Source organism: Crocuta crocuta, unplaced genomic scaffold (genome assembly GCF_008692635.1).
Source record: "Crocuta crocuta isolate KB4526 unplaced genomic scaffold, BGI_CrCroc_1.0 scaffold643, whole genome shotgun sequence".
Classification (NCBI taxonomy): Eukaryota; Metazoa; Chordata; class Mammalia; order Carnivora; family Hyaenidae; genus Crocuta; species Crocuta crocuta.
The window spans coordinates 1250734-1263945 of record NW_027528827.1 but is presented as its reverse complement, the minus strand read 5'-3'; positions in this window follow the sequence as shown (position 1 = coordinate 1263945).

Sequence of the window (13212 nt, the reverse complement as noted above, 5' to 3'; positions counted from 1 at the left end):
GTGGAATATACACATTTATGTTTCTGTCAAGTATTTACAAGCCAAGTTGCATACACAAACCTCCTACTTTTGATAGACATTGCCCTAAATTATGTCAACAGTCACTGTCAGAGCATGTGATGCTTTTTATATAATCCAGGATATTTTACCAAAAAGTCTTAGGTGTAGCCTTTATTGTCACAGATATAATAAATGAACATGTATTTTACATTCTAGGATCATTTGTGAATTTAAATGAAACCTTCAGTCTAGCTGTACGTTGATGTTTAGGTATTTGCAGTTCTACAGAGAATACAATTTAACTTTGAATGTCTTTAGGCCGAATTAAGAATCTGGACCCCAACTGTAACCACAGGCCCAATGGGGAGAAAGAAGAAGCAACACTGGGGTGAGGGAGAAAGTTCAGGCAGCACTGGGGTGGGGGAACCCCAATAATTTCTCTAGCCTGAATCTGAGATGGTTTCTGGGTGCTTAATGGGTAGAGCAGTGGCAGATTCTGACAGTGTGTGAAAATCAAGTGGAGGTGGCTGGTCATGTCATGCTCCTGGGCTTTCAACCCATTTATAACAGCAGCTCATTCAGAGGTGGAGCTGCAGGGAACAGCAGTGGGAGGGGTAGAGAGAGCCTTAAGGCCTCAGCCATTGGGGTTACTGTTTCCAACAGAACTGGGACAGGAGACCAGGGGAGGGGCAGAAGGAAGGCTTGAACCCAAAATGCAGTGACTTGCAGGTGACGTGAGCAGCTGGGCCTCATGGGTGGCTGACCAGATTGCAGAGGCAGCCCAGCTGGGTGATGGGATGGAAACAGCTGGATTGTGTCTTCTTTTCTCTAAGCTTGGCTCAGACTATGGGAAGGATTGGGTCTGCAAGTGCAGGACACTAATGTCTCCCCAGGTGGAAGAGTCTGGGCTCCTCAAGATCCAATGGGCATGAACTGTCTTCCCGATATGATAACCACTAGCCACATGGGGCTGTTTAAATTTAAATGAATTAAAACTCCACACAATGAAAAATTCAGTTCCTTGGTCACAGTAGCCACATTCTAGTTGCTCAATACCACACGTGGCTAGTGGCTACAGTATTGGACAGAGCAGCTGTAAAACATTCCATCACCACTATTCTACGGAACAGCGCTGATCCAGAAGAAGGAGCAGGCCAGAGGACCGGCTCCGTGGGCTGGGTGGGGGTGTTGAGGGCAGCCAGTGACCCACCATGCTGCTCAGCACATACACGGGAGATTGTGTGTTCTCTTTTCTCCACGTTCCACACTTCCCTGGTCAAAGACAGTCTTTTATTGGTTCATATAAATATTTCAAAATGGATTGACACATTGTATTATTTATTACAAAAATTTGAAAAATGTCCAAAGAAAGGAGGTCTCAGTAGGACAAGGTTTCCTGTATGCCTGGGGGGTTTCTGAAGCGTCCTCTGCTATTCTAGCCAGCACCTCAAATTTATAGTCCTCATATTCAGTCCTATAACCTTAGAGATTTTGCAGCAATATTCATGATAAAACCAACCCACTCTTAGTCCTCCGCTCTTCCAAGAAATAATGCAGCAGTTTTTAAGACCAGTAATTCATTCTTTAGCTATGTTCAGGCAAGAAGCCAGTAAGTATTCTAAACTCCTTTTGTCACTGGCCTCCCATAGAAAATCACTGCTGTAGAAATTGGTTTCCAAGTCCAGGAGTGTCTTTAGTATCTATACGCAATTCCAAGTGTCAGCTTTCCAGAATGGGTGGTCTAGGCCCCGGAAAAATTGCAGCCAATAAGAACGTACCTAGCTTTACATGAGACACATCTTTAAATAAAATACACTTACCTTTAGGGTTATATTGAATCATATTTCAACTTCATTAGAGTAACTTGTTATGTAAGTGAATTCCATGGGAAATGTTGTTTGTAGAAGCCAAGAATCTAAAACTTTCACTCACGTTTATAAACAGGATTAGATGATTTGTTTCTCTTAAAAGTAGGTTCACATGTTTTTGGAATAGTCGCTTCTGCCTTAATTATGATTCCTCAAGCAATTTTTCCTGAATCCTACCTGTTTATGACTGTATTCTCAGTGAGAAATAGTAACTGGCAACATTTATCAAATACTTATTTCATACAAAGCTCTTTGGTAAGTGCTTTACGTGAATTATTGTATTTAGACCTCCTAAGCATCCTAGGAAATCGTGATATTATCATCCCCATTTCAGAGATGAGGAAATGGAAGTTCAGAGAGGATGATTTGTCTGAGGTCATACAGTAAGCTAAGGAATTGTGATATTCACAATTCACATTAAAAGCGCATGAATTTTAGGTTGACAGCTGGATGACATTGTGTGTGTACATACTCACGTGACCACCACTCAGCGCAAAGTATGGAACATTTCCAGCTCCCCAGAAGGCTCCTTTGTGCACCTTCCCAGGCAGCAACTCTTCTCAAAGGAACCACTATTCAAACCTCTCTCACCATCTACGACTTTTTCTTGTACTTGAGCTTCACAGAAATAGAATCATGCAGTATGTCCTCGCTGGTGCCCGACTCAACATTATGTCCACGAGCTTCCATACACACATCCGTGCTGTGTGTACCGGGAGTTTGTTCTTTCTCACTGTGGTGTGGTATTTCATTTGTCAACTTGCCACAGTGTAGTTAACCTTTCTACCATTGATGGACATTAGGGTGATTCCAAGATTTTAGCTTTTGTGAATAGTGAATTAATTAACACATTTTTTTTTTGGTAGACATAAACCCTTATTTCAATAGAAATAAGGCCTTATAACCAGAAATAGAATTGTCGTGTCAAAGGGTGATGGATCGAGGATTTAAACCTCAGGTTTTCTGATTCCACTGTTCTCCATTGTGCAACACCCACTACCTCATTAACAGCTAACATTGACCGAGAACTCTCTATGTGCTAGATACTCTGATAAGCTCTATTTTTCTAAGCAGGCACTTGATCAATTGAGAACTTTCTATAAGCTTTACTAATAACAGCAGGGGAAGTTTTATATTTGTTCAACAAATAAGACAGTCTTTTAAATTATCATTAAATAGCTGATGTATTACAGTGTATGTGGAATGCTTAGTAGCTTCTCTTTGAAAAGACCCTAATAATATCCATCTTTGACAGACTTGTTTTGCTCATTGAAATGTATGCAGTAGAAGTAGACTTAGCAATTGATTGTTCGTTTGCTTGTACACTGTAATTAGCTAAGGAAGAAACAAATCAATTTAAAGCCAATTTCCATAGTCTCCACATGCACAGGAATTGATTGCAGACATGAATTTTCTGAATAAAAAGTGAAGCTAGCTAATCTCAATTTGTATTTCATCGAGTAAATGTCAGCTATTGATTTCTGTGGCTTACTACTGGTGAGGCCATATGTCTGTCATTCTTTAAAGGTAGCACAGCGCACTCGCGTGTGCACTTTAATTAGTTGTGGGCCAGTCATTTCACTTGTGTGAGGAAGATGAAATATTTAGCCTTAGTAGAAGGAAAAACCCCAGCCAGCTGCCTATTCTCTCCTCCTCTTTCAGACTCTTACTCATCTTAATTTAATGTCCATTGATTCTTATTATTGGATGTTGTACAGAGGAGCCCTTTTGTAATAGGGTGTTGGAAGATTGGGCTAAAACTGACTTTACTGAGCTAACTGAATTTTCTCAAGCTTTCTTGAACTCTTGACAGCACATGTCACATTTTAGGGGAATGACTTGACTGTATTATAGAACAGGCTTCCACAGTGTGCTGGTTTTCTGAAAAAGTAATCCACACTGTCTTGGTCACACAGGATTTGTACACAGTTTGACAAGTTGTAATGTCTTCCAACATTATGTGTCTGGCATAACACAGAATGTGTAATCTTTCACTGTGCTTGAATACAACTATTCATTTAAAACATAGCCTGAGGTAACAGTGAAAATAATGTCTTCTTTTTCAAAGGAAATACCATAAACTCTTTGCTTTTGGTTTCCTCACCTATAGTGGGATATTAGTACCTACTTCATAGGGATTTTGTGATAACTAAATGAGGTAGTACATGTAAAATGCTTAGAGCGATGCTTTGCACATAGAAATCACTTAATAAATATTTTCATTATCAGAAACGTTTCTCATTTCACAGCTCTTTGTTTAAAGTGATGTAGTTTGTTATTACAACTATTCCTAAATGTCTCTCTTTTTTCCTTTTTATTTGGTGTGATTAGTATTGTTTTCTATTTCTTTTGGTTGACCATTATTACTTTTATCTATTTATTTCTTAAAATTTTTAAATGTTTATTTATCTTTGAGAGTCAGAGAGTGAGCAGGGGAGGGGCAGAGAGAGAGAGTGAGACCCAGAATCCAAAGCAGGCTTCAGGCTCTGAGCTGTCAGCACAGGGCCCGATGTGGGGCTTGAATTCACAAACCATGAGATCATGACCTGAGCCAAAGTCCTGTGCTCAACCAACTGAGCTACTCCGGTGCCCTGGTTGACCATTGTTTTTTAAACTAACTTTTCAAATAGGTAAACAATAATAGTTAAAGTTTCCTGGGAATTACAGTATTTTTTCTGACAGTGGTATGAACCTCTGATTTAAAAAAGAGGACCCTTCTGTGGAAACATTTTTTATAGTAGTTCTTGTAAAGTCTGATCAGTTAACCATTTTGTCTTATGGCTGTATTTCAAGCCAGCAGTGACCTTGACAGTCACATGAGGATTTTTAAATGGAAACGTGGGAGTCCAATAATAATAAATGCACTAGGTCTTTAGTTCAAAAAATCCTTGGGAAAGCCCAGAAAAACTTGGTATTCCACTTTTACCTGCTTTGGTGAATGTTAATATGCCATTTAATCATGCCTGTAGACTACCTGCTGTGAGCCCAGTATGTTACCAGCAGCCCAAGCCACTGCTGTACTATCCCACAGGAGGCATGAAGTAATCAAATGGTAAGTGATCAGCTTCTAGCTGAGGCCACTGGAGCTGGGGAGATGATTGAGAGTGAGGCATTTCTTTCTTTCTTCTTCTTCTTCCTTTTTAAATATAGTTTATTGTCAAGTCGGTTTCCATATAACACCCAGTGCTCATCCCAACAAGTGCCCTCCCCCATGCCCATCACCCCCCTTCCCCTCTCCCCCACCTCCCATCAACCCTCAGTTTGTCCTCAGTATTTAAGAATCTCTCATGGTTTGCCTCCCTCCCTCTCCTTAACTGTTTTATTCCCCTTTCCCTCCCCTATGGTCCTCTGTTAAGTTTCTCCTGTTCCACATATGAGTGAAAACATATGGTATCTGTCCTTCTCTGCCTTATTTCACTTTGTATAATGCCCTCGAGTTCAATCCATGTTGCTACACGTGGCCAGATTTCATTCTTTCTCATTGCCATGTAGTATTCCATTGTATAGATAAACTGCATTTTCTTGATCCATTTGTCAGTTGATGGACATTTCAGCCCTTTCCATGATTTGGCTATTGTTGAGAGTGCTGCTATGAACATTGGGGTACATGTGCCCCTATGCACCAGCACTCCTGAACCCCTTGGGTAAATTCCTAGCAGTGCTACTGCTGGATCATAGGGGAGTTCTACTGTTAATTTTTTGAGGAACCTCCACACTGTTTTCCAGAGTGGCTGCACCAGTTTACATTCCCACCAACAGTGTAGGAGGGTGCCCGTTTCTCCACATCCAATAATGAGGCATTTCTAAATCATGGGAGAGAGTCTTCCAGAAAGGACACAGCCTGTAAAGTATTTTTCCCTCCAACCTGCCGCAGAAAAACCAATAGGACATCTCCCACTTAAGGACAGAAGGCATTCACATTTGTAGATATTTTGGTAGATGTTTTTAATAAAAGACATGTGCTCTAATGCACACTCACTTTCCAGTTCTGTCTCTTGCCACCTTCCTGCTTGCACTCCCTGAACCAGTGTCAGTGGTCTGACTCCCTAAAATGGAGAAAGGACGTCTGCATAGATCATAAGGCCAAGCCCTGATCCCAGCAGCCAGGCCCACCTCTCAGATAGCCCTGGGGCCAGAAGATACCCTTAGAGAGACAGACTCCTAACATATGTCAACTACCTACTCACCTGAATCCTTGTCTACAAGCAACCTTCCTCCATCTGCCTATGACTTGGTTTTGCATGTAGGTCTTGTTTCCAGGGAGAAAATGGGCTGGACATAATAGAAGCATGCAAATTAGAATTTTCATTGTAAATTACTCAAATTGGAATTTTTTTTATCATAAGAAGTATACCCTTTATTTTTATTGTCTTTTTAAAAATTAATTAATTAAGTGCAATAGCAAGAGCCAGAGAGAGAGGGAGAGAAAGAGAATCTCGAGCAGTTTCCTTACTGTCAGTGTATAGGCCAATGCGGGGCTCAAACTCACATAACTGAGAGATCATGACCTGAGCAGAAATCAAGAGTTGAATGCTTAACCCAATGAGCGTCCTGGGCATCCCATCATTGTAGTTTTGGTTTGCATTTCCTTGGTGATGAGTGATGTTGAGCATCTTTTCCTGGGTGTATGGCCATCTGTATGTCTTCTTTGGAGAAATGTCTGTTCATATCTTCTGCTCAATTTTTAGTTGGATTATTTGTTTTTTGGACGTTGAGTTGTATCAGTTCTTTACATACTTTGGATACTAACCCTTTATTGGATGTCATTTAGAAATATCTTCTCCCATTCATTATGTTGCCTTTTATTTTCATTCATTGTTTCCATCACTACAGAAACTTTATGTTGTTGTAGTACCAAGAGTTTATTTTTGCTTTTATTTAATTTATTTTATTTATTGTCTTGAGACAAGAGATATATCGAGAAAAATGTTGCTATGGCCAGTTTCAGGGAGAGAGAGAAAGAGATTACTACCTGTGCTCTCTTCAAGGAATTTTATGATTTCAGGTTTTACATTTAGATCTTTAATCCATTTTGAGTTTAGTCTTGTGTATGGTGAAAGAAAGTGGTCCAGCTTCATTCTTTTGCATGTGGCTGTCCAGTTTCCCTAACACCATTTGTTGAAGACAGGGATTTTGGTTTTATGTATCAGTACGATGAGGTTGATTGAAGTGATTCTACTATTCAGGAAAATATTTATTTTCTTGGTGCTGAAAAATTAGGGATCTGAGCCTACTGAGTAACTGAGGTCTGGCCCCCGTATTATAATAAATTGACGAAGACAATGAACAAAAGTCCCTGAGGCCTCCGAGGGGACAGCCTTCTGGTCCCTTCCCAGGCAGTATGCCACCCTGATTCCTGTACTGGACACACCAGAGCATTTTCTAATTAAATGTTGGCATCAGGCGTGATGGTGTGCTAAAAACTATGGTCAGTCTAGCTCTTCATGGGTACAGTGGCACTGCAATCCTGTGAAGCAGGTAGCATCATTATCTTTCTTCTACACGTAAGAAACTCAAGGTTTAAGTATTTAAGGAGGAAAAAAAAAAGGAAGTCAAAGTTAACTTATGCAAGTCACAGAAGGGTTAGTGGCCAAGCTTCAGTGCCGGGACACAACTTCTGGGTTTGGTGCATGTTACACCTTGCCTTTCTGCCTTTCTTGTAGCTTGTTAGTTCTTCATTTTATTGGGTCTACAGATCTAGAAATCAAAGTACTTAAAAAACCATTTGGTAGTTCCTTTGCTCAAATCACCAGGAGCATATGAACAATCTAAATGCATGTTCAGCCACTCAAAGATGCGATCTGTTCTCTGGCTGAGCGCCCCTCATCCATCATGCATGTTCCTAATAGACATAGCAGGTCTTGCACGAAGGGGAGCTTTTCTTCCTCTCTCAGTGGTGCTTCCTTTGAGGCATGCTACTGTTCAGGGGCCTGTTGAGATTTTGATTAAAAAAGACAGATATTGTGCAACTTCCATTAATGTTCTATTTCTCCTGTAGCAAAATGTAGGCTCTTGCAACTTTCTCAGGGGAATTTAATTTTCCATGTCTGTTGGCAAATTCAATTTTGAGTTTTACATAAAACACTAGAAAACAGTTAGTGGCCTGGTCAGGGGTTATGCTTGTAATTCAATGATTCTTTGAGGTGACTTTAACTGTTTTGCAACCTCTTCTCCCCTTCTGTAAACCACAAGCAACTAGCTTTCTAACGTAAAGGAAAACTTCTTTTAAAAATATAAGGCACCTAAGGTATTTAGCATTCCTTTGCCCTCCTCTCTCTAGTTATGATAAATCCATCTGACTTATTTTGATAGTGTTCCCTAAAAATAACAAAACCTTCTGTAAGTGAAGAAACTATGAAACTGTATTTTGGAAATGCTTAATGCACAATAACTTATGTTAAGGTGGCATATTATATACCTGAAAGCTTTATAATGCCTCCAGTGATAGTGTGGCCTTCTCTCTCCCTCTCTCTCTCTCTCTCTCTCCATATCTATATCTTAGTGCCCCAGTCTTCACCTAGCTCAATGTATATATAATTTACATTCATTCATTCTAGGACTTATTTCAGTTTTGTGGATTATCTGGATATCTTCCTCTCTCTCCAAGCCATCTTTCTTTGCCATGTGAATATTTTTCACTTGTTTCTCCTCATTAACACTTTTCTGGTGTTGGAACAATGAGAGGAGAGTGAGGAAAGTCAAATATAAATTTGACTTCTTTTGTGATTTGACCAAACTAGTATTTTAGACAAATGGTCAAAAAAATTAAGGAACCAGTACAAAGTTTGGAGCCGTAGTTTCCAATTATATATATAAAATTATGTTAAGGGGAATGTGTGTGTGTGTGTGTGTGTGTGTGTGTGTGTGTGTGTGTGTATTTCTTTTTCTGGAGACTAAGTGTAAATTGGAATAGGGAGTAGATATAAGTATTACCTTTCTGCTCCCATAGGCTACTACTTTTTGTTTTCTGGGATTCCACACTATCATAATGATAATACTATGCAGTCAGTTGCCCACATTCCTTCACAAAGACAAAAATAAAACTTGGAAGATGAATGAGCTAGATATCCAGATTTGTGTTTTAAAAAAGCTTCAAGATATGGGCACCTGGGTGGCTCAGTCAGTTAAGTGTCTGACTCTTGATTTCAGCTCAGGTCATGATCTCATGGTTCAGTTTGTGAGTTCGAGCCCCATATTGGGCTCCGCACTGACAGCATAGAGTCTGTGTGGGATTTTCTCTCTCTCCCTTTCTCTCCCTCCCTGCTTCCCTGNAAAAAAAAGCTTCAAGATTATCCACTATAAGAGTTATATTTATAGGCTTCATTTAACCTTTGAAAATGGAAAGAATCCAGTTTTGTACCATGAGGTTTTTGCTGTTATTGTTTTAAGCAGTTACCTTAGCTAGAACTTAACACTTTCTAAAGCAAACCAAAGAAGGGATTTTAATGAAAAAAATGTTTCATAGACTGAGGGTTAGTAATTTTAATTAGTAAGATTACTTTATGAGAAAGAGGTCATAAAATGCATGTTTGGCCAGGCCTGAGGCTTGTCCATGCACACTGAACTTGGAAACCCACTTCACAGAGGTTTTCTTGCTAAGCATCTGCTCTGGGCTGAGGGGAAGAAGACAGCTGAGCCTGGGGACAGTTGGGGCCCAATTGTCTGTCAGAGGCCATCTCTTCTGTAGCATCTGCTCTTTGCTTGGTGAGCTCTCTCTGAAACACCTGAGTGCACAGCGGCCTGGAAAGATGATGGATTTTCCACTGTCACTGATAGTGGGGCTGCTTGTCCCTTATGGTTGAGGTAATTTCTCACTCTTAGTTTTGTAGGGTCCTGAGCTGGGTGGTTTGGGCAATGGAAAATATATACTATGATCGTATTTTACTCATACTTTCCTTTCCTTTTCCTTTTTATATTTAAGATCTGATGAAATAGCAGAAGCTTGGTTTTTATGCAGTTAATCTAAAACGAAATCATAGCAACTTTTCCCTTCTCCCCAATAAAGGGCCTTACGGAGCATCTTGGTTGAGACCAGCCAACTTTCAGGAAATGCTCATTACATGATGAGAGGATTTATCAGAGACAAGTATTACATAAATTAAAATTTCACTTAAAGAGAACTTGCACACTATTATATTTCTATTTTATCTTAAAGCAACATGAGTGGCACATGGGTGGCTTAGTCAGGTAAGGTCCAACCTTGGCTTAGGTCACGGTCTCACAGTTTGTGGGTCTGAGCCTCGCATTGGGCTTTGTGCTGTCAGTGCAGAGTCCATTTCAGATCCTCTGTCCCCCCAACCCCCACTCAGTCTCTCTCACTCTCTCTAATAAATAAAAAATTTAAAAAAGCAGTATGAGCATGCAGAATGCAAAGGCCAGCCTTCTTTCCTTTTAATTCTGGGTAAAAAGAGGAGTTAATTTACTGCTTCTTCAGCAAAGGATAAAGGAAAATTTAAATGACATCTTCTATAGTTAAGCCACTTTCTGAATATCAGTATGTTTGAAGCCCATTGCTGGTGTTGCAAAAACTTAGGCATATGTTTATTTCTGTGGAGAAGATCTTGTTCTGAAAGCCTACAGAGTTTGCATTAGGAATTGACTGGATGTGCTTAAATTCAGATGGGATGAGCTTGACCTGAAACCTTGAGGTCTTCCACAAGGGAGGAGTGACTTTGAACGATGGATGCCCGTATGTGCACCAGGCTCAGGCTCAATGCTTTATGTTCTTTCTCTCTAATTCTCTGAGACCTCTGAAAGGAGATCCATTTTAGAACAGGAAACACACTCAGTGAAGTGAAGTGATTTGCCCCAGGATACAAGTTATAAAATTGTCAAATTGGGATTTTAATCCATGTATGTTTGGTTTGAAAGCTCCAATTTTCATTGCACCTTTCTGCCTTTTTGAAGAAACCAGTAGTCACACTTTTTGGATCTGGTGGTGGTTCAGACGTATATCAATAAACACAGTAGCAAATGCACCACGCACCATTAAACAAAGTATTTCACACATGTATCACTGAACACGGTTACACATAAACTGTGAGCCACTAAACACAGTGTTTCACATAAATATTACTAAATGCAGTATGACACCCGCCCCCCCGTGACTAAGGGACACATGGCCAGTTGTGCTGCAAATGGTCAGGTATAAAGAAAACCCAGCAATGAAAAAGAAAGCTTATATGTCTGTGCTCTACCTGGCAAGCTGGATGTTACTCATTTTAATATTTACTTTTCTCCTTTTAGAGGATTTTGGTTATCTGATGGATGTGCACACTGTGCATTCTTGTAGATACCCTAAAAAGTATCTGTAGGCCAAGCCAAGCCACTATTGATCTGCATATCTGAAATTAATTACCCTGTTTTGGGTCCAGAGGCCACGTGGAGAGAACATTATTAAGAGACAGAGTTATGAAATTCAGTTCTGTTTATCTGTTATCAAAAGGGTCCTTTTGTCTCTTTCCCCTGTTAATTCTTTCAGTTTTTGCATTATATCTTTTGAGGCTATGCTATATAAATGCAAATTTAGGATTACTTTATTTTCCACAATGCATTTATCATAAAATCCTGATTTATCTCTAGCAATGCTGCTTTCTCTTTTCTTAATTGTTACAAATTTTAACTGTCGGGGGAAAACCCATAACACAAAGTTTACTATTGTAACCATTTAAACAAAAATTTTTAACATTTATTTATTTTTGAGAGAGAGAGACAGAGTGCGAGTCGGGGAGAGGCAGAGAGAGAGGGAGACACAGAGTCCAAAGCAGGCTCCAGGCTCTAAGCGCTTAGCACTGAGCCTGATGCGGGGCTCGAACCCACGAACCGTGAGATCATGACCTGAGCCGAAGCTGGATGCTTAACCGACTGAGCCACCCAGGTGCCCCTACCATTGTAACCATTTTTAAGTGTGCAGTGCAGTAGTGTTATGCTATTTCTTTTTTTTTTTAAAGTTTATTTTTTAATGTTTTGCTTATTTCTTAGGAGAGAGAGAGAGACAGCATGAGCAGGGGAGGGTCAGAGAGAGAGGGAGTCACAGACTGAAACAGGCTCCAGGCTCTGAGCTGGCAGTCAGCACAGAGCCCGACGCGGGGCTCGAACCCACGAACCGCGAGATCATGACCTAAGCGAAAGTCGGACGCTCAACCGACTAAGCCACCCAGGCGCCCCAATGTTATGCTATTTCTTAAAAAGTCTCCTACTTTGTCTGACGTCAGTAGAGCACACAGATTTCTTTCAGTTACTGTGTGCCTGGCACACCTGCTTTCCTTTTTTTTAATTTTAATATTTTTGTGTTCATGTATTAAAAGTATGTCCGTTATAAGCTGCATGGTTTTCTTAAAATCTAGTCTGAAAATTTTAGTTTTAGAATTTTTAGTTCATTTCTATTGATGAAATTGCTACTTCATGTACTTATGTCCTACTTTTTTACTAATGATTTCCTTTGTTCATTTTTCCTCTTTCATGCCTTCTTTTGAACTAATCAAGTTTTTAATTTATTACTATACCATTTTCCTCCTTTTATTTGTTTGCCTTTGGTTATATATTATCTTATTGTTCTTTTAGTGTTTGCCTCAGGGATTACAATATATACACTAGACTTATCAGAATCTATTATGAATGAATACTTTTAATCATTTCCTAGAAAATGTAAGAATGTAGAACAGTTTACCTTGTTACCTCTTGTGCTGTTGTAATGTATTTTAAGTCTACGTGTATTTTATACTTCATTAGATAATATTCTTATTGTTTTATATAGTCAATACTTAGTTTGACATTCATTTTTAAATTTTAGAGATAGAAATAGAGAGAGCACTTATGAGTGGGAGAGAGAGGCAGAGGAAGAGAGGGAGAGAGAGAGAAAATCTTAAGCAGATTCCACACCCAGCTCGAGCCCAACATGGGGCTCAGTCCTACAACCCTGGGATCATGACCTGAACCAAAATCAAGAGTCGGATGTTCAACCGACTGGGCCACCCAGGTGCTTCTAGTTTGACATTCTTATTTATCCTCTGCTATTCTTCAAACATTTCTTTTATTTCCATGCTTTCACCTGGGATCATTCTCTTCTGCCCAAAAAGCACACAATAACAATTTTGTTTTTACTCTCCATTTGCTGGTTATGAATTCTCTATATTTATCTGAAGACATCTTTTTTTTCTTCTTCATTAAAAAGAACTTTATCAAAGCATTATATACTTATAGAAAAGTGCACACATAATAAGAATACAGTGCAATGAGTTTTCACAAATGGAAGACACCTGTGTAACCGGGTCCCAGCTTGAGAAACAGAACATGACTGACTTTCCAGGAGCCCCTCATGCTCCTCTCCACTGCTATTCCTATT